The sequence below is a fragment of the Cnephaeus nilssonii genome (assembly GCF_951640355.1).
Source record: "Cnephaeus nilssonii genome assembly, chromosome: 9".
Classification (NCBI taxonomy): Eukaryota; Metazoa; Chordata; class Mammalia; order Chiroptera; family Vespertilionidae; genus Cnephaeus; species Cnephaeus nilssonii.
Genome location: NC_137080.1, coordinates 6,756,296 through 6,775,981, shown reverse-complemented (window position 1 = coordinate 6,775,981; position 19,686 = coordinate 6,756,296). Strand labels below are relative to the sequence as shown.

The following is a 19,686-nucleotide window of genomic DNA, read 5'->3' as shown; positions in this document are numbered from 1 at the left end:
CGCACCGTGCTCCTCGCTTGCTCCGTAGGTCACTCCTGTGCCTCTGCTGATTTTAGTAAAGTGGTGTTTTGTGTATCACGCATCTCTAACTCTCTGCTTTGTTCTCTCTCTTTTTTTTTCCATTCAAAGGAAAGTAAAGAGTGTCCAGCCCACCCTCCTAGGCCTTCCCCGAAATAATTGTTGGGTGTTTTATAGTTGGAAGGAGGTTGAATAAGACATTAGATTCATATCCATGAAATTTATAGTCTAAGAGCCAACGATTCCTAAACCAAAAGCTATAGGACGAGGCGGGAAATGCCAGCGTCTGAGACTTTTTCTACCATCCTTTTAGTTTTCAAGTGGAAGAAGAAAAAAAAAAAGTACCATATTTTCCGGCGTATAAGACGACTGGGTTTATAAGACGACCCCCAACTTTTCCAGTTAAAATATAGAGTTTGGGATATACCCGCCCTATAAGATGACACCCGGCGTATAAGACGAGCCCCGACTTTTGAGAAGATTTTCCTGGGTTAAAAAGTCGTCTTATACATCAGAAAATACGGTATTACCATAGATTTTCTGATGTCCTGCATTATTATTTGAAATAGTAGAGAACGAGGAGAAGCTTTAACTATAAAGAATGAGCACATATTGGTCATCAGTTTGGCTTTAGGCTTTGTTTATTTGTTCACCCAACAGATGATTGAGTGGCCAGGCCCTGTGTTGGGTGCTAGAGCAATGACATGCTGTCATCCGTTAGAAGCTCCGGGTGTAATAGTGACAGAAGGCAGGAAAGCGTGGAAACCAAGTGTGTGCCCCGTGTTGCGTGGGACTCCCGGGATCCAGGTCTGGCGGCTGAGAGGGACTCACCTGAGAGGCTTCAGAGGAAGGTTAGTCTCATGGTTTTTGAAGATGGTAGGGGGTGTGATTTCACAGGAAGATGGCCGGGGGCCGGGGAGGGGGCAATTGCAGGCCTAAGAAGGCCAAGGGAACCTCTTTGGGACAGTGGACCTTGGTCAAGTCCCGTCCCAAGTTTGCTGAGGGCAAAACACAAGGGGAATGGCATAGTCTTGAGGAAAGGGGCGATGTGAAAATATAACGTGGTGGTAGTTTTACATGTTTTTATGGTGGTTTAAGAAGTTTTTATCTATCAGGTTCAGAGATGAGTCTCACTTAAGCGCTTTTAGAAAGTCAGACAAAGCATTTTTTAAGACATCTTGCTTATTAACCGTAGATATAAAAGATTTATAAAAAGCAAAACTATGATGACGCTTCATATAACCAAATCCCAGAAAATCCTGGCTCTTCTTCTGAAGTCTGACGATGAAACGTTCTCTGGACCATTAATTGAAGACAGCTCGCTGTCACCAAATCGTTAGTCGGCGGCAGAAACTCAGAACTGCCAGCAGATGCACCTACAGATTTTTTCAGATTATGGGATTATTTCGGCCAGCTGCCAGCCCCTTGACCTCTATAACTTTTAAAACTGTGAATATGCGTGTCAATGTACAGAACTGTCCAACGGAGCAAAAGGGCTCCTCTTTGTACTGAAGGCTGCAAGCGTCTCTCTTCCCAACAGACTTGCCTGGATTAGAGTTAAGCTGCTTAAATTAACTCGGGAGTTTATCTAAAGACCATTTAGGTTGAATGCAGCTTTTAAAAGAGAGTTCATGTGACAGCCCTTGACGCTGTCATCGCCTCTAACCTTGGAGAGGTTACTCAGCATGCCGGGGACGGGTCCAGGTTCCTGCAAGACCACACGTGCAGTTTGTGAACTTGAGGTTTGCACAGTGCTCAGATAAACCGTGAACGTGGTTGGAACATGTTTAGAAACACTCCCAAGTGTTCACCTTGGTTAGTTAACAAGTATACTAAGGCCTATGGGGCTAGGTCCACCCTGTGCCCACACACATTAATCATGTTCGTTCCCATGTAGAAGTTGATGAGGTTGGGAGGTAAACAGAAGGCCTTGGGGAGCTAGACTCCCCTCTGGACACAGGCAGCTCAAAGTGGGTGCAGGAGGGGCGCGTCAGCAGAGACGCCTGGACCGGGCTGGCGGAGGGAATGGGACTGAGGGCCTGCAAGCCCCTTCCCACGCCGCTGGCTGGGTGGTGCCTCTTTAAAAAATAAACAAACGTACCTTTCCAATTTTTTAAACAGAACTCCAATCATGAAGACTCTCTAGTTTGCAAAAGTTCCCTTTTCTAATTTTTTAAACTTTTGCTAAATGTTCTTAAAGAAGAAATAGTATCTGTCCCATAGAAGTCTAAGCGACCGGAACGACCTGAACGACCGGTCACTATGACGCACACTGACCCCAGGGGGCAGACGCTCGATGCAGGAGCTGCCCCCTGGTGGTCAGTGCGCTCCCACAGCCAACCTCCCTTGGCTGGCCAACCTCCTGCAGTCCCCCCCCTCCCCCCCGTCGGGCCCCTGGCTGGGACTGAGAACCGGGGGTTGGTGGTAGCGGACGCAGCCCTTTTCCCAGGGGGCAGAGGGCCGGCTCCCTCCTTGGGGCCAGTGGCCAACCTCTCCCTGGTCTTCCCCGCAGCTGGCAGGCCCTGTCCCTCCCCCAGCCAGCAGGCCCCCGTGGTGGCGTGGCGGTAGGGGAAGGAGGAGGGGGGAGGCGGGGAACTGCGTGATGCCTTCGGGCCCAGGCTGGGACCGGGAACCTGGGGTGGGTGGCAACGGACATGGCCCCTTTCCCAGGGGGGCCAAGGGCTGGTTCCCTCCTGGGGCCAGCGGCCAACCTCCCGCAGTCCCTCCCTGCCCCCCACCCCCTTCCGCCTGGCCAGCAGGCCCTGATCAGCCCTGATCGCCTGCCAGGCCTAGGGACCCCACCCATGCATGATTTTCGTGCACCAGGCCTCTAGTTGTATAGATAAAATAGAGTCTCAAAATATGCAGATTCTATTTCTATTCTTGTTTCTATTTTAAAAACAACACAACGAATGCATACGATAGAAAAAAGTATAAGAGGTAAGGTATGAGAAAAGTAAAATATCCTATAATCCTAAATCTAGGTGGTTTTTAATTTAGAAAAATATAGAAGAATTATTCTGTTTTCCATATAGAATGAAACATTGCAAAGAGAAAACTTTTTCACTTGAAACTAATATAATGTTATGTCATATGTATATGGGTCAAAATTAAAAATTTAGCTAGAAAAAAAATGAATAATATGCGTAAACGCTGGAAAGAAGTAGTTAAATTGTTCTCATCAAAAAGAGAGAGAAACAGTAGAACTTTCTAGAGAGTGTCAGACAGTGCAGGGTGCGGGGCCTGGTTTTTGCCACTTCCTCGCTGTGCTGCCTCGGGCCGCGGGCCTCTCCGATCTCCGCACAAATGGGGAACAGGACTGTTTGTCCGGGTTCGTACGGGAATTCATGGCAGAGACACAGTGTGAAGTAAGCGGTCGCTGTTGCTGTGGACGGGGTGATACGGGCCTTGATCGCATTTGGCCAGCCCTTTGTTGGCACTGTCCCATGTCTTGGAAGACAGATTTCACAGGGTTCGGAGGGAAATTCAGTGGACGGAGTGTCAGAAGGGGAAGCTGACAGAGAGGGCTGAGAAACCCAACATGTCATCCTGCTGATGAGTGTCAGGTGAAAACCCACGAGGCAGCGGGTGGCCCCTGCTGGGCCTGTGGCGTTCTGTCCAGGGATAAAGCAGAAACCGCCCGTCAGGGGAGGAGGCCTGGGAGCGGGAGAAGACTGTGAGAGGCCTCGTTGTCCGCAGGGGGCCCTGGCCGCGAGAACTTACATCCTGGGCACTGGGAGAACTCAGAGACACCTCAGAATCCAGGGCTGCGCGGAGGAGGACAGGTTCCTGTGCCTGACTTGCAAGCAAAGAAAAAAGTCCACGAGACATGTGGACAGGCAGGAGATACCAAGCAAGAAAGTGGCCCCTGAGCTCACAGGAGGGTTTGGTCCGGGGGATTTTGTGGGGGTCCAGGGCCTGCATTGTGCTGGCCCCTAATTTGACCTGATTCATCGAGAGTGCATAACATCACTTTAGAACAAGCCTTTCCAGACAAAAGTTGAGTAAGATCAGTGGCTTTCAAAATGTTTCTTTGAGACGGTGGGGCAGGGCAGGGGTGTAGGGGGGTGTGGGATCTCATGCGGGACTGGGCAGACGGCCTCTGCCCCGGCTGCTCGGCATCCGGACGCCCTACACCAGTGGTTCTCAACCTTTCTAATGCCGCGACCCTTTAATACAGTTCCTCGTGTGGTGGTGACCCCCAACTCACAGGTTGAGAACCGCTGCTGTAGAGCCTAAGACCATCGGAAAACACTGATATTTACATTACGATTCATTAACAGTAGCAAAATTACAGTTATGAAGTAGCAAGGAAAACAATTTTATGGTTGGGGGTCACCACAACATGAGGAACTGTATTAAAGGGTCGCGGCATTAGGAAGGTTGAGAACCACTGCCCTACATGCTGGACCCTGGCAGCTTGGAGATGGGAAAGGAATTGCAAAGCAATGCTCGAGTCCCGTGGTGGTGCTGGCTCTCACCTGTGTGGCCCCAGCTCTTCCCGGCCGCCTCAGCGTGTAACAGTCTGTCCTCCAGCTGCGGCACAGAGGGGAATAGCAAGGCACGTGGGTGGCAGCGCGTCACGGGCGGGCGAGTCACCCAGTGACTGCGGTCCTCCGCGTCTCCACCGGGCTCATCGTGGCTCACCTGTTTTTAGGGGGAGTTCCATACTGGGATGGGATTTGTAACTGGGGGGCTGGCTCACATCTGGGATCTTCTGGGAAAGGGACTGGGACTCCGCACAGCCGGACGGAATGCAGGTGTCACGGCCCGGAGTCCTGAGGCGGATGGCCCGGGCCACACCAGCTCCCGAGCACGTGAGGAAGTCGTGGGGGCACGGGTGCGCGGCGCATCAGCTCTCACACGCTGCCAGTCGTCTTCTTACCCCAAACCCTGGCCAGCCGTGGCTGCTGAGGAATGTGATTGTGGAAAGCAGCGCATTACAAACAGTCACGGCCCGTTCTGTTCCGCGCTTTCAGATCCGCCCAAGACTAACGTTCCCCAGACTGCGCCGTGCTTGTAGAGGAAGAGTGTCTGTTAGTGGTTCATTAACCCGGGTCACGCTTGGGGTTCTCCGTGACCTCGCTAACAGAAGGCGGGGGCCTTCCTGAAGACTGTCATTCTGTGCAAAGAAGAAAAGGGAACAGAAGGCCTGCGGCTCAAGTAGAGTGCTTGTCCAGGCGCCAGGTCGTCACAGGCTGTGACGGGCTGGCTCAGCGCGGTGTCCTCGCTGCTCTGGCTGTGAGCGTGAACGTGACCCTGGTCGCTGCATTCGCTCGTTCTGCACTGCGCCCACCCTGGACGTGGGGCCAGTTCCTGTCCCGTCATTTAGAGCACACGAGACAACGCAGGCCACTCCGATCGCCCATCAGAACAGGCACCGCCCACCAGACTCACAGGAGGAATAACAGCCTCTCTCTTTTCTTCTTGTAATTTCACTCACTTACCTTCTTTTAAGCGGGCAGTTCCCGATTTTAGATACTTCTAGGTAAGGAGAGGACGCAGATGCCCACAAAGTACAGATCCGATGGAGGCCTGAGTCCACCCTGAGGCCAGGCTGGGCCAGGAAGCCTGTTCTGCTGCCTGTCCCCTCCGACCAGGGCCTTGCTCCGTGCGGGGCTCGCTGTCCCACGGCGGGGGGTGGGGATGGGGATGTCTCCCGCCCCAGAGCTCTGCAGGTCAGCTTCCCTGGCTCTGTTTCCTGGCTTCCCAGGAAAGCGAGTGGCTTGTCATCTCCCGACGCAGTCATGCCAGCCCTCTGCCGCGGGGTCAGTTTGCAGATGAGTTTCTGCTGCCGGTACCGGAAAGCATCTGTCCCCCGAGCGGCCTGTCGTCTCCTGCTCAGTTGAGAAGAGAGCTGAGGACACCAGACTGAATTAGCTCTAAGCAAACTGATGTATGGAAGTCGAAATTCTAAAAAACGGATGATTGATTGTTCAGTTTTCGAAAGGGTTTCTTTAAACACTGACTTCTTCCAGTACTCTAAAAAGAACACGTCATTGACGTCCTGTGCTTCTAGAGTATAGTGCTCCATGCATAAGGCGGCATGCCTATGAAAATACTGGAAGTCTTTTAACGTGGACGTTTAAAATAATTCAAAGTGCACTAGTCGTTGATTTCGGTTTGACTAAGTCCATGTTAAATGTGACAGTGTCTTTTCTTGGAAACCCAGGATGGAACCTGTTCACCTTTAAGCTGGGAGGGGAGGCTCTCGTGTAAACTTCATGAGCGTTAGCTCAGCCCCCGCTCCAGGCTTCCAGGGGGGATCCCCCTGCCCGGATCCCACTGCCCGACGGTGACTGTCTCGGGCTGTTTTCACACGGATGGTCTGCAGTGAGGAAGGAGGTAGCAAGTGGACTGTTCACGTCCAGGATGACGCTTTCCTGTTGTTCCACTTTCATTCCTTCAGTCCCAGGGAGCAGCCCCATGCCCGGGCGCGGGGATCTTATCACAACACAGGCCGGCCCGGCGTAGCTCTCACGGAGCCCGTGGTCCGTTCTTCCCGCCCGTTAACATGGTCCGCCTGCTCCTCCCTTTCTTTCTGCTTCTCGCCTCCCTCCCACCACCCATCCCAAGGTGCAGGTGTCGGCGTGCAGACTTGTCAGGGCATATGTGAGCTGTTAACAGCAATTCTTTTCTTTCTTTTTTTTTCCGGTACCTCTCCAAAGGCATAAGCTTTCACGTGTAAAATATATAGATGTGCACGTATATTTATAAAATATATAGATTCCTAGTTGCTTGTGGGGATTCTCTCCTGCGAATAGGAATGGCCTGGAGAGAGGAGTGTTGCAGGAGGAGGGAGGACAGGATAGTTTGGTTTGGGGTGGGGTGCACGGCCGAGAAGGGAGGGATCCTGACTCTGGGGTGGCCTGAGTGGAGTGGAGTGTGTGGTCAGCAGAATCACCGGCCCCCTGATCCAGGAGGAGGGGAGGGCCGTCAGTCATCTCAGAGAGCCCGCGGTCACGGGAAAGGGAGGAGGTGCTGGGACAGGCTGTGCCGGGTGTGGGGTCAGGCAGGCTGCTGACTGGGCCTCCGCCACTTAGCAGGCAGCCAAGCGCTCTCAAGGTAGAGAGGAGAGGGAACAGCATGCGGGCAGAGGGAATGGCAAACTTCCGCCTGGTTCCTGTCCCCTGAGCATCGATGAGTCATCCTGGACGTGTAACAGTCCACTTGCTGCATCCTGCATCATTCGTGCCCCTCCCTGAATGCCCGCAGTTGGCCTCAGCGGTGGGTATCCATCGCCAGTTTACAGCTGAGGAAACTCACAGTAAGCTTACCCACGGACTGCACGCTTAACACGGAGCAAAATCAGAGACGCCAGGCTCGGCGGCCTGACCGCGGGCTGCACACTTGAACCGGCGTGCTGCACTGCCTCTCCACGTGCCGCACTGCCTCTCCACGTGCCGCACTGCCTCTCCACGTGCTGAACCGGCACTGACCCAGCGTGCCGCACTGCCTCTCCACGTGCCGCACTGCCTCTCCACGTGCCGCACTGCCTCTCCACGTGCCGCACTGCCTCTCCACGTGCCGCACTGCCTCTCCACGTGCCGCACTGCCTCTCCACGTGCCGCACTGCCTCTCCACGTGCTGCACTGCCTCTCCACGTGCTGAACCGGCGCTGAGCCAGCGTGCCGCACTGCCTCTCCACGTGCTGAACCGGCACTGACCCAGCGTGCCGCACTGCCTCTCCACGTGCCGCACTGCCTCTCCACGTGCCGCACTGCCTCTCCACGTGCCGCACTGCCTCTCCACGTGCTGCACTGCCTCTCCACGTGCTGAACCGGCGCTGAGCCAGCGTGCCGCACTGCCTCTCCACGGATGCGCTCGCTGGAGGGGCTCCCAGATCTGGGCCTGCGCCTTCCTCCACCTGCTCGCATGGGTTTGGGCTTCAACGCCTTTGAAGCCGCTCAGTCCACTGTGGTCCAGGCCTGTTCTATTGGGACCATTCATACCAAGTGGCACAGTTTTCCAGGATTTAATATGTGAAATGTTTGAATTAAATGAATGAGGGATGTTATACACTGAGTGGCCAGATTATTATGATCTCTGAACATATAATAATCTGGCCACTCAGTGTATATTGTATATAATAAAAGGCTAATATGCAAATTGTCCCCTCGACCAGGTGTTCGACCAGCAGGCAGGCCGGCCAACTGCCCATGTTTCCTCCCCCTGGCCAGGCTGGCCGGACCCCACCCATGCACGAATTCATGCACCGGGCCTCTAATACACACACACACACATACACTGAGTGGCGAGATTATTATGCGTTCAGAGATCATAATAATCTGGCCACTCAGTGTACGGCAAAGACTATATTGTGGGACAAGATAGCAGATCATCTAGATTTTCCATCTTTGTGTGCCCATGGGCGAGTGTGAAACTTCTGAGCTTTGATTTTCTAGTGTTTAAAATGGGAATTTCGTGTCCTGTAATTGCTAAGGTCTGTCTTAGCACTAATATCCTTCTTTCAATCTGCTGGCATTAACTAGCTTTTCTAGGGAATCTCAAAGATTATATGTCACGTGTGGCCTGGGAAGCAGAGCATGGTCTCTGTCTCACAGAGGAAGCGGGGTATCCCCCATCACAGAGATAAACTTCCCTAAAAGCAAATCATTGCCTCTGTTTGATCATCCTGACGCTTGGTCCTTGGCAAGGCCTGACTTCACAGTGTTCTGATCCAGCGGGACGTCACTCACCACATCGTGAGTAGGTTTTCAACTGCAGAACAATAAACACTTGCAGATGATGTTGGAACGCGTGCACACACTGGTCCACGCTGGTCTGCACCCGCCTTCCTGCTCCCATACGGCCGGCCGCGTGGACCAGCTGGAGGCGCAGATGGGGCCTGGCACCGGGAGCCATTGGCTCCCCTTTCGCCTGGCAGGGCAGGGGCCGAGGCTCGGCTCCGAGAGGGCTGGGAGGCCCAGTGTTCCTGGTACAGCCCGTCACCTCCCTGCGGGGCCGCTGGTGATAAACTCTGTGGCTTTAGTGCTGGGACACATCACCCCGGGATGTTTTCTCTCCGTCCTCCTCTTGAGAGGAATCCCAGCCAGCAGGAGAGGTTTGCCGGGGGAAGAAAGGAAGGAAGGAGGTTAATCAATGACAGAGGGGCCCGAGCCCCCTAATTTCGTCCCTCCAGGTATTCCGGCCTCTCTTTCTCCCCTGTGGTGTAGAGGTGGTGCTTGGGGCTGTGGGCAGTGCCCGGCCTGCTGGTAGGTCATTTGGAGGTCAGACACATGTACTTAAGGAGGAAAGATGTGCACCAGGCCACAGACGCCCTCAGGCTGTTAGCCTGGTTTCTGTTTCTCCCTGCAGCCGGCCGGGCTGTGGTTCTTCCTCCGAGGGGGCGCGCTCTGCTGGTCCTTCTCCCCCTCCTGCGACCGTACAATTAATGTAGAAACGGGGCCCCTACCTCCAGACCTGGGTTTGTGTGAGCCAGCGAGGCTGTGGCTGCTTTGAAAGCAGGTCGCCTCCCCTGTGGTCCCGCTCAGCAGCGGGGTTACTGCCAGGGTGGCCACTCACGTGCCTGGCAGTGCAGGAAGCTGGGGGGATCCCTGTGGCAGGAAAGGCAGAGAATTCGGGGGTCAGGCACGCTTAGCTGGAACTCCGGTCGCGGCCACTTTCTGGCTGTGTCACCCTGGCCAGGCTCTTGACTCTCCTGAACCCCCTTTTCCTCCTTTGCAGTGTGGGACTCCCACCCTCTGCTTCACAGGGCTGTTGGTGCGGCGTGGGCGAGATGTGTGTGCCAGTCCCCAGGGACCAGGAGCCCCCGTGGGTGACAGCTGTCAGGAGTGCCTGCCCCCTGTTCCCTTAACGGTGCCCGTTTTCTAAGGGTAACTACCCCCGCAGGGCCCCGTTAAAGACAGCTGCAGCGAATACACCGTTATGGCAACTGGAGCTGCAGAAACTGGTTCTGGAACTTTTACACTTACCTCCACCTCCAGGTGTTACTTCCTCTTCCAGGCGCCGCTACGTCTCCGTTTCTTAAGTCTTATTCTTTGTGCCACGTTCTCATTGAAAAGTGGGGTTTGGGCCTCCTACTTTTCACGCGTATGACATTATGGCAGTGTTGTGGGGGGCCGCGGGGCACGCTGGCACCTGGTGACAAAGCCTGACCCCTCAGTGAGCGAGGATGCATGCTTCCCCCCAGCGCTCGGCTACGCCAGGAGCGGGGAGCGGCCGGGGTGGGGGTGCCACGCGGTGGCCGCGCTCTCCGTGGCCGTGGGGCTTCTTTGGCGCTTCGAGGTGGGTCTCCGCAGCACGTGACACTCCTGCAGGGTGTCGCCGTGGGAGGGGCGGGGGTGCGAGTCCCCGCGCTGCCGGCCGCCGTGAACACTGGGCAGGGCACTCCTCCGAACCACAGCCGCTTCGGGGGGGCTGTCGGTCTGTCTTGCAGGGTGTTCCTCGTAAGGCAATTGTGTAACCACACCAGGCGGAAGAGGGAGTCACGATAGTGAATAAGGAGTGCGCCCTCATGGGGGTCACTAGCCGAGACAGCGTGCCGAGGAGCAGGAGCGCTGCCGGAGTCAGAGGCCTGGTCCGCCCGCTCCCTGCCCCGCCACTCAGTGCCTGTAACACGAGGCAGGTGGTGTGGCATAATGGTGAGCGCACCCGTTCTAGCGTCAGACTTCCTGGGTCTAGACCCCACCGTGCTGACCAGATGCATGTCTCTTGGTAAAGGTATTGGACATAATTACTTAAACCTGTTGACCTTCATGGCTGTGTCGCATGCTCTTACATACGGCTTCCATGTCAGTGTACTGATGTGCTTTTCAGGTGTTATAGAATTACTTCCTAATTCACAAAAACAAGCAGGTAGCAAAAACATGACACGCTTAGGTCTTAAAACAGTGAGAGATGTAGGAACGTGCATCTTCAGAATTGTGTGTCCATCTGACTCCATCACAGCGTCATTCGAGCAGATGTTGGTTGACGTCAGACGCGAGCAGATGTTCTGAGCCTCCCGGGGCGCTCAGCCGGCTCTCAGCTCGCGGCGGGACTGGGACCCCGGGGGCCCACGCGCAGGTTTCGTAAGCGGGACCGTGGCCGGCCCTGCTCGCCAGGAGCCGTGAGGCAGGGACTGCAGGAGGCCCTCGCTGCGGTCGGATTGGCCTCCCCTTTCGGACCTCGTCCAGGGACGTCCTCTTAGCCTGTGTGTGAAGGAGCCCGGCCAGCGAGGTCCTGGCGTCCGGGACGGGGGTCTCTCCAAGCCGTTCCAGCCGAGGAGAGACGGACCCGGTGCTCCGTGCTCCCCGCTCCCCTGGAAGAAGACGAGGCGCTGCAGAGCACAGACCTCCGTCAGACAGGGAAACGCTTGCTGCTGTATTGACACCGTCTCCTCTGTAGGAATTATCTCGGGGAGAGAAAAACACACACACAACACTAGGAGAAGTGATTCCATTGACCAGTGATGACCAGTTATTGTTCCTTTTGTCAACAGGCAGGATGAATGAAGTGCTGGCAGCTGCCCGCGCCCCAGGCCTTGTAGGAATAAGCGAGACGCGCAGCAGAGGGCTCGTGTGCGCCACGCCGGACCCTGTGCAAGGACTCTGTGCAAGGACCCTGTGCAAGGACCCTGTGCAAGGACCCTGGGCAAGGAAACTGTGCAAGGACTCTGTGCAAGGACTCTGTGCAAGGACCCTGGGCAAGGAAACTGTGCAAGGACCCTGTGCAAGGACCCTGTGCAAGGACTCTGTGCAAGGACCCTGTGCAAGGACTCTGTGCAAGGACCCTGTGCAAGGACCCTGTGCAAGGACCCTGTGCAAGGAAGCCTTCAGGAACCCGCCGTTACCCACCGAGAAGGCCCTGTGCCCTCGGGCCTTGCTTCCGCTTGAATCCAGAGGTTGCGAGCATGCCTCCCTATATCACCTGTGGGAGCAGGTTTAATTTTATAAATTTGAAACACAAACTCTATGAGTTTCTAGTCCGTCGTTGTTCTTGCTGAGGATCCACGCAGATGAGCAGGGCGGCGTCCGCTGGACCAGAGCTGACGGCAGCATACATGGCAGCGGGCTCCATCTGCGTCTCCATCCGGGGCCGCGGCGGAAGGACAGTTTGCAAGGAGACCCCTCCAGGGGAGAAGGTCCCATGGTGCTGGGACCACAGATTCCTAGAGCCGGAGCGGCAGTGACCAAGGCTGTTCTCTGGAACACAGCATGCGTAGACTGAGCTCTTGACGGTGGCTTTCATCATTATCATTGGTCATCGCCTTGGACAGAATCCAACGTTGGACGTCCTCAGCGTTCATTGAAAAAAAAGTGCAGCCCTGAGAGAATCCAGGGCTCGATACGGTGTTCTGGGTGCTGCACTCCAGCGTTCGTGTCTCAGCGTTACTAATGGCAGGTGCCCGGTGGCCGATGCCAAACCTAGTGGGCGAGGAAGCAAAATGGCAACGAACGGGCGTATTACATTGTATTGTAAGCATACTTTATAAGTACATTTCTATTCGCGTCTTATTCGGGCAGAGACGACGAAATTCCTCTCTGAGTCTCCAGGCCAGGATTTGTGTTTTGGAAATGTCCAGTGTTCACAATACCTGCAGCGGGGGAAATACAAAAACTCAAGTATGAGCACTCTTTATACCTGAAAGAATGTTTTTATCATTCTTCTATTTGTTTTGGCTCTGTCACGAATTAAAGTGCTTGGAATGCCGGAGTCTGTGGTCTCTTGAAACGTAATCAGTGAGAACCTAACGCTCTCACAGTATGCTGCCACTTTGGACACATTCATGATAAAAACCGAAACTAATTTTGATTGTTAAGTCATTTGCTTTGCTTTGTAGCTTACTGTGTCTTTGGTGGTTCATCTTTGCCTAGCAACCAAGAAATTTGTATCGTCACATATATGGACACAGAGATGCATACATAGTTCAGGCCTGTCACAGTCTCCTGCATTGAATCACTGTAGATTTCTGTGTTTAAACAAACACTCTGTTATTTGTGGAAAGGCTGAGATAGTTTTGAATGCCATGGTGTTTTTCATCATGCATTCTACAGCATGGATTAACGATCACCTCTGAAGACTTCCACCCTAGCTATCTTTTTTTAATCCTCACCCAAGAATATGTTTATTGATTTGGAGAGACAGAGAGAGAGAGAGAGAAAGAGAGAGAGAGAGAGAGAGAGAAGGGTTACTTCCCATATGCACCCTGACTGGGGATCAAACCCAAAACCTAGTTATGTGCCCTGATTGGGAATATCTTCAGTTTCTGATTATACTATATTTTCTGTTAAATTGATTACAATATAATTCTAACTCATTTTGATTATAATGTTTTCTATTAAATAAGCAGAAAATTGGAGAAGGTTGTGGGTAATATAGCCATAGCTATAGGCTTTTCAGTGGCATCTTTTGTGTTTGACTGCCCAGTGTGAAACAGTGTGTGCTTTTATTGTAGTGAGAAATTAAAATTAAAAAAAAAAAAAAAAACAACTGCAAAGCAATCCAAACACGCACACCTGTGGAGACCTTGCTTGGCACTTTCACCACATTTGGTGTGGAAATAAGAAAAGGTCCCTTTCTGTTCTTTTGTAACGAAACTGGCAGTTGGCAGATTTACTGACTTACCACTCTCGCTCCCCCCTCCTCCCCGCTGCTCCCATCCCACCGGCCACCCCACCCTGAAAAGGAACAGCTCGGACAGTCTGGTGCATCTATGAGAAAACGGTTTTGGAACTGTTAAATTTAGAAAAACATAAACAGGAGGCAGGAGGGGCGGGTTCTTCTCAGTGGATGGGGCGGGAGGAGAAAGAACAGCGAACACTTAGCAGGAGGGTCCTTCCTGCAGACCTGAGGTGCGTGCAGTGCCGTCCACGGGGTGGAGGGCACTCGGGGCGGAGCTGTCTGACCACAGGGGGACAGCAGGGCCCGTCCGCCCGGAGCAACCCGTCTAAAATCCAGGGCGCCGCAACAAGGGCACAGGGTGCTGCCTCTGTTCCGGGTGAATTCCCTTTTCCGAATCCTCACGCCCCTCTCCCCAGCATCCGACCGGCTCGCGGGCAGCGTGAACATCTAACACCTCGCTCCCCGCTCCTGGCCCAGGCAGAGGAAAGCTTGCGACGGCCTCGGTCTCGGGGGTCCTACCGCGCCCCGCTGGTTTTAGAGACCAGTGCCAGGGACTGACACACCGAAGCTTTGGGCAGTCGCACATGTAGAAAGGATCCTGGCTGCGGGTGGTTTGGTTTGTAAGGAAACGCTGGCCCGGCTCTCACTTTCTAATGCCGAGATCTCATTCAAATGAGATGGTGGTCCTAAGCAGTTTCTTTGGGGTTAATACATTCTTTAGAGAGTTAAAAAAAGACAAAAAAGACGAAGCCTCCGCATAGGAACTGCATGGGTGATGGCTTTCATCCGAGGCAATTGGTGCGTGAATGATTTCTGAAGACGAGCAGTTGGGGGCGGTCAGGTTTGGTGCCTTGGGTGAGAGCCCCTTCCCCTCGTTGCTAGTAATTCCTCCCAGTGCACTGTGTCCGGGTCCCTTTTCGGAAGGGGGCTATTCCACACGCGTGGCTGGCATCGAGTCACCTCGTTTCTGTGGCTGGGCTCCCTCTAGGACTGCCCACCAGGAGGGGGCCCGCACCGTGGGCAGACGGGGCCGGGCTCATTGTTTATGGACATTCGCTGCTCCTTCGTGTCTGAGAAATGCTGTGCTTGCTGCTCTCATGTCTTCCAAGGTGCACATCTCTTTCAAAACATTTTTTCAAATAGTGTAGAAAAAAGACTCTACCCCGGGGACTACAAGGAAAAAAAATGAAGCTCGTTTTCACACATTCTTGTGTTGTTGCAGAAATAAATGCCTAATTTCAAAATAGACAAACAGATCAAGTGGCTATTGTTACAGTTTAAGAAATATGATAGCCCAGCTGGTGTGGCTCAGTGGTTGAGTGTCGTCGGCCCATGAACCAGGAGGTCACTGTTCAATTCCTGGTCAGGGCACATGCCTGGGTTGCGGGCTCGATCCCCAGTAGGGGGTATGCAGGAGGCAGCCCATCAATGATTCTCTCTCATCATTGATGATTCTATCTCTCCCTCTTTGAAATCAATTAAAAAATATTTTTTTAAAAAAGGAAAGATTATAAACTAGAAAACTGTATTTGCACACTTGATTATCTAAATGTTTTATATATAAGTTCAAGTACTGTACTCAGATATACTTTCTAAAAAAGATACCATTCATATGATTAACACAAATTTAAAACTCCACCAGAGACTCCGTAGTCTAGAAGTAAACGTGGCCTTCAGTAACTGTGGACAAGAACCTGAACACACCTTTTATAATTCCGCCTGGGTTGTCATGGGTCGGGAGGAGACTATTATATTTGAGTAGCAACAGTTGCTATTTAAAAAAATATATATATTTTTTAAATTTACTCTATCATCTTCGAGGACCCTTCACGAAGAGTTGCACTGATTTAAAAGTTCCCTCACCCAATGTCCACAGGCTAAGGAAGGAGACACAGCAAAGAGACCTCCTCTGGGCACCTCCCCCTCCACGCATCCATCTCCCCCGCATTACTGGCAGGAGAGGGACACGTTTGCTAGAAGTGTCCGTGGCATCTAGAGCTCACCTTGCCTGTGCAGACGTCAGCACCGGACGTGCACACCCTTCATGGGACTGGAGGTCACGGCAGGGAGCTTCCCAGGTCACAGAGCGGCAGGACCTCCGGAGACGAGGCCTGGCAGAGACCCTGCCAAGGGGAGGCCGGCCCAGGCTCTGCAGTCCGCGCCGGGAGCTGCCTCCTCCCCGCGTGTTACCCGCCCCGCAGGTCCCGGCCCTCACCCGCATGCCGTAGGCCTGGCCGCACTCACAGCCCCGGCTCCTTCACCACGTTGGACTCCAGTCCCAAGTCTGGCTGTGGAGAAGAATGTTGCACATTTGTCTCCAGATCCCAACATTCCTCCCCCCGGCGCCTGTTCCCTGGCTGCTGAGAGCAGAGGGGCGGTGGCCTGAAAGGTGGCTGTGCCCATCCCGGGGTCCGCGTCGCACAGCGAACAGAACGAAAGGGGCTCACACACAGGCGGTCACAAAGAGCCGATTCCCTAAAAACAGCTGGTGCTGTGTCAGCTCAGCTCTCCACTGCGGACAGGAGGGAACTGCTTGCAGAGTTTACCTCTTGCCGTGTTCTAGCCAGTGACAAGCTGGTAGTTTGTTTGGTTCTGAGAATCTGGGGGTTATAGTTGCCTGCATGCGTGAGCCATTCCTAACTCAAAAGCGCTCTACTTCCAGGACTTAACCGGCTCTCAGTGGCCTCTCAGCCAAGTTCGCTGGAGCCAGATCTCACTCATACCTTCTCCAGCTGGGCATTCCTCGCAGCCGATCCTAACCAGGACCCCTCCCTTCCTAAACCCCTAAACTTTGGCAAGGGGACAGGTGCCACCTTCCAGGACGCGGCAGGAAGTTCTACCTGAGCTGCGACAAGTCTCAGCTGCAAGTGGGTGGAAGGAGCAGCTCGCACGCTGCCCGGCACAGCAGCCGCGGTCTCACCACCGTTAGGAAGTCAGAAATAGAACACGAGGAGCTGTTTCTACTGTTAAACCACCAGGACTCAGAGTTTCTTGGGAGAGCTCTTTTTTTTTTTTTTTTAATATACTTTATTGATTTTTTACAGAGAGGAAGGGAGAGGGATAGAGAGCCAGAAACATCGATGAGAGAGAAACATCGACCAGCCGCCTCCTGCACACCCCCTACTGGGGATGTGCCCGCAACCAAGGCACATGCCCCTGACCGGAATCAAACCCGGGACCCTTCAGTCCGCAGGCCGACGCTCTATCCACTGAGCCAAACCGGTTTCGGCTGGAGAGCTCTTTTTTAAAAAGTATATTTAATGGGACAAGAATAGCTTACAACTTGAGAGTAGACGGAATACAAAGCAAGTTCTTCACCCACGTTTTGCTGAAGCGAGTTATTTAACCCTGTGGAGCCTGGGTCCTGTCTCCAGAGTAGAGCTGATGGTGCCGGCATTCGCTCATCCGTGGGGTGAAAACGCCGTTTACCCTACACCCGTGGTCGGCAAACTGCGGCTCGCGAGCCACATGAGGCTCTTTGGCCCCTTGAGTGTGGCTCTTCCACAAAATACCACGGCCTGGGCGAGTCTATTTTGAAGAAGTGGCGTTAGAAGAAGTTTAAGTTTAAAAAATTTGGCTCTCCAAAGAAATTTCAGTCGTTGTACTGTTGGTATTTGGCTCTGGTGACTAATGAGTTTGCCGACTACTGCCCTACACGATCAGTGACAGTGCGTGGAACCGCGTGGCACAGGGAACGGTGGCGCCGTTACTCATCTCCAGGGGAGAACAAAGCTGATCGGCTCCCAAACAAGGAAACACACCTCAGGGGTCGGTGATGTCAGCTTCATGAGCGAGGTCGGGTGACAGCCAGCTCCGGGCCACCTGGGACCTCCTTATCTTTCCCCGGGGCGGCCTTGTTCCGCTCCCGCCGGCTGGTGGGAGGTCTGAGACGCCCTTCCACTCCCGGATAAGGCTGCTGTGTCATCTGTTTCCCAGGATGGGCTGGGCGGCCGCCTTTGTGGACGGGGTCTGCTTGGCACATCCATCTGAGGAAATCTGGGGAGTGGACACTCGTGAAAGGCCTGCCCGACTCGATGAGTCTGCCGGGCACCTTGGCCGCGGGCCCTGTCCCAGCCCAGGCAGCTCCCAAAGGACGCCCCGAGGGAAGGGCTGGTGGGCTCCCGGGTCCTCGCACGTTAGACGGACAGCTGATTGTAGTTTTAACCTAAGAAGTCTCTCCTCCGTTCCTCCCATCTCTTAAAAATTATCTCTTGTTTTGCATTCATCTCAAATAAACAGAAACTAACTTCATCAAGAAAAGAAAGCCCCGCCACCATGGCTCAGTGGTTGAGCGTTGACCTATGAGCCAGGAGGTCATGGTTCAATTCTCGGTCAGGCACAGGCCCTGGTTGCGGGCTTGATCCCCAGTAGGGGGCGTGCAGGAGGCAGCCCATCAATGAGTCTCTCTGGCCATTGATGTTTCTCTCTCTCTCTCTCTCTCTCTCCCTCTCCCTTCCTCTCTGAAATATATATATATGTATATGTGTGTGTGTATATATATATGTGTGTGTGTGTGTGTGTGTGTGTGTGTGTGTGTGTGTGTGTATTTATGAAGAAAGGAAAGAACCACAAACACGGCACCAATAGAGATGACGGTGATTCCTGCAGGCCGACTTGGGGGGGAACAGGAAGTCTGTCCTGTTCTGTCCCCTTAGCCCTGGGGGAGTGGCCTGTTGTGGAGGGGCGAGGAGTGGTGTGATGCCCCCCTGCTAGAATCTCAGAGGGCAGAGGGAGCCTGAAGGGTCACCTGACCCCAGGGCCCCGCCTTGGCTGTGAGCTGCGGAAATGATAGGCCCCGTCCTGGCACATGGCGATAGCTTTCCCTCAGGTTTGCGAAGAGCTTGGTAACCCTCCGGCAGGTAGGGACCCACCTTATTCACGCGGGAACGACAACCAAGGGGCCGTGCCAAGCCGCGCAGGCCGCGGGAGCACCGCTCGGCGCCGACCCCTCGGCCAGTCCACGCAGACGCGCCGGCATGAGCACAGCATCCGGGCGCAGGACGCAAATGAGAACTTGTTTCCTTTTTCTGTGATCCCCATTCTTTCTGTACCAAATTATACTCTCGGTTTTTAGAAATTTGCTTTTTAAAACTTGTGACCTGGAATCGTAACTCTTGAATTCGTTTTCCACTGACGTTAAGCAGGTGTCTGACCTGGGAAAGCTAGCCAGGGTCAGCCTCACCGGGAAGACCCATAGTGCCGGTCGCCGGCAGTGCTGTCTTCTTATCAGAAGGCGGGGTCACTACCTTGACCTGCTTCACGGGGTGTGAGCTGTAATGACGGAAAGTCCACGCCGTTAAAACACAGGACGTGCGATTGCCTGGCGGGGGCTTTGGAGCTGCCGAGCACACACACACACACACACACACACACACACACACACACACACACGGCGGTCCCTTCTCCGGACACCACAGATGTCTCCACCGGCTTCGACGGCGGTCCCCGGGGCTCGCGGCGGCCCTGCTGTCACAGAAACAAAGGCCGGTGTTGCCAGCTTTAGTCGTGTGTTTCCGATTTAAAAGCTCCCCGCTTATCACCTCCCCTTTTGAGCTCTGCACCCAGGGCATATCAAGATCGGAAAGATGACGCGGTGGGGCCGCGGGGACGCGCGATGTGTGGCTTCTGCTTTCACCCCCGGGCCTTCCCAGGCCTCCCTGGGTCCCCCGAGGAAGGTGGGAAAGTGCAGCCTGGCCCTGTCACAGCCCCTCCTCCCCGGAGCGGAGGCCCAGCCTGGCCCTGGGCCTCTTCACCCACTGCTCCCCCGACACACGCGCAGCCTCGCCTCAAAGGCTGGGAGCCAGGCTGCGCAGGAGGGTCGGCGGCCTGCCCTGCAGGGAGTGGCTCCCCCACATGGGCAACATCTAGACCCTTCTGGAAGGTTCTGCACATCCTCCATGCACACCCGTGACTCCCCCAGGAAGCTGGGTGTCAGAGGCACTTTGAATGGTCAACAGGCTGAGCCTGAAGAGGCTCACGAAGCCATCCCTGGGCGAAGGGGCGTTTTCCTGACGTTCTCACGGCCGCACGTCGCACCTTCCCATCCACACCTCCTTTGGGCAAAGGAGGACACTCGGTCCCCACCTGGGGCAAGGGCACGGC

At 54.1% G+C, this 19,686-nt stretch overlaps 1 protein-coding gene across 3 annotated transcripts in view; it reads left to right on the top strand.

The window, feature by feature from the left end:
* The window catches only part of SCAF8 (SR-related CTD associated factor 8), a 138,182-nt gene that overhangs the window by 101,685 nt on the left and 16,811 nt on the right, over positions 1 to 19,686 (top strand). Inside the window, exons 22-23 of one of the 3 annotated variants that reach the window (XR_013813921.1) lie at positions 679 to 869; positions 11,462 to 12,580. The exons of 1 other annotated variant lie outside the window; for it this stretch is intronic. The gene's annotated coding sequence lies outside the window, so the exon portion shown is untranslated. Of the gene's footprint in view, positions 1 to 678; positions 870 to 11,461; positions 12,581 to 19,686 lie in introns of those variants that run through there. One more of the 3 variants, XM_079779701.1, reaches the window with a different exon arrangement.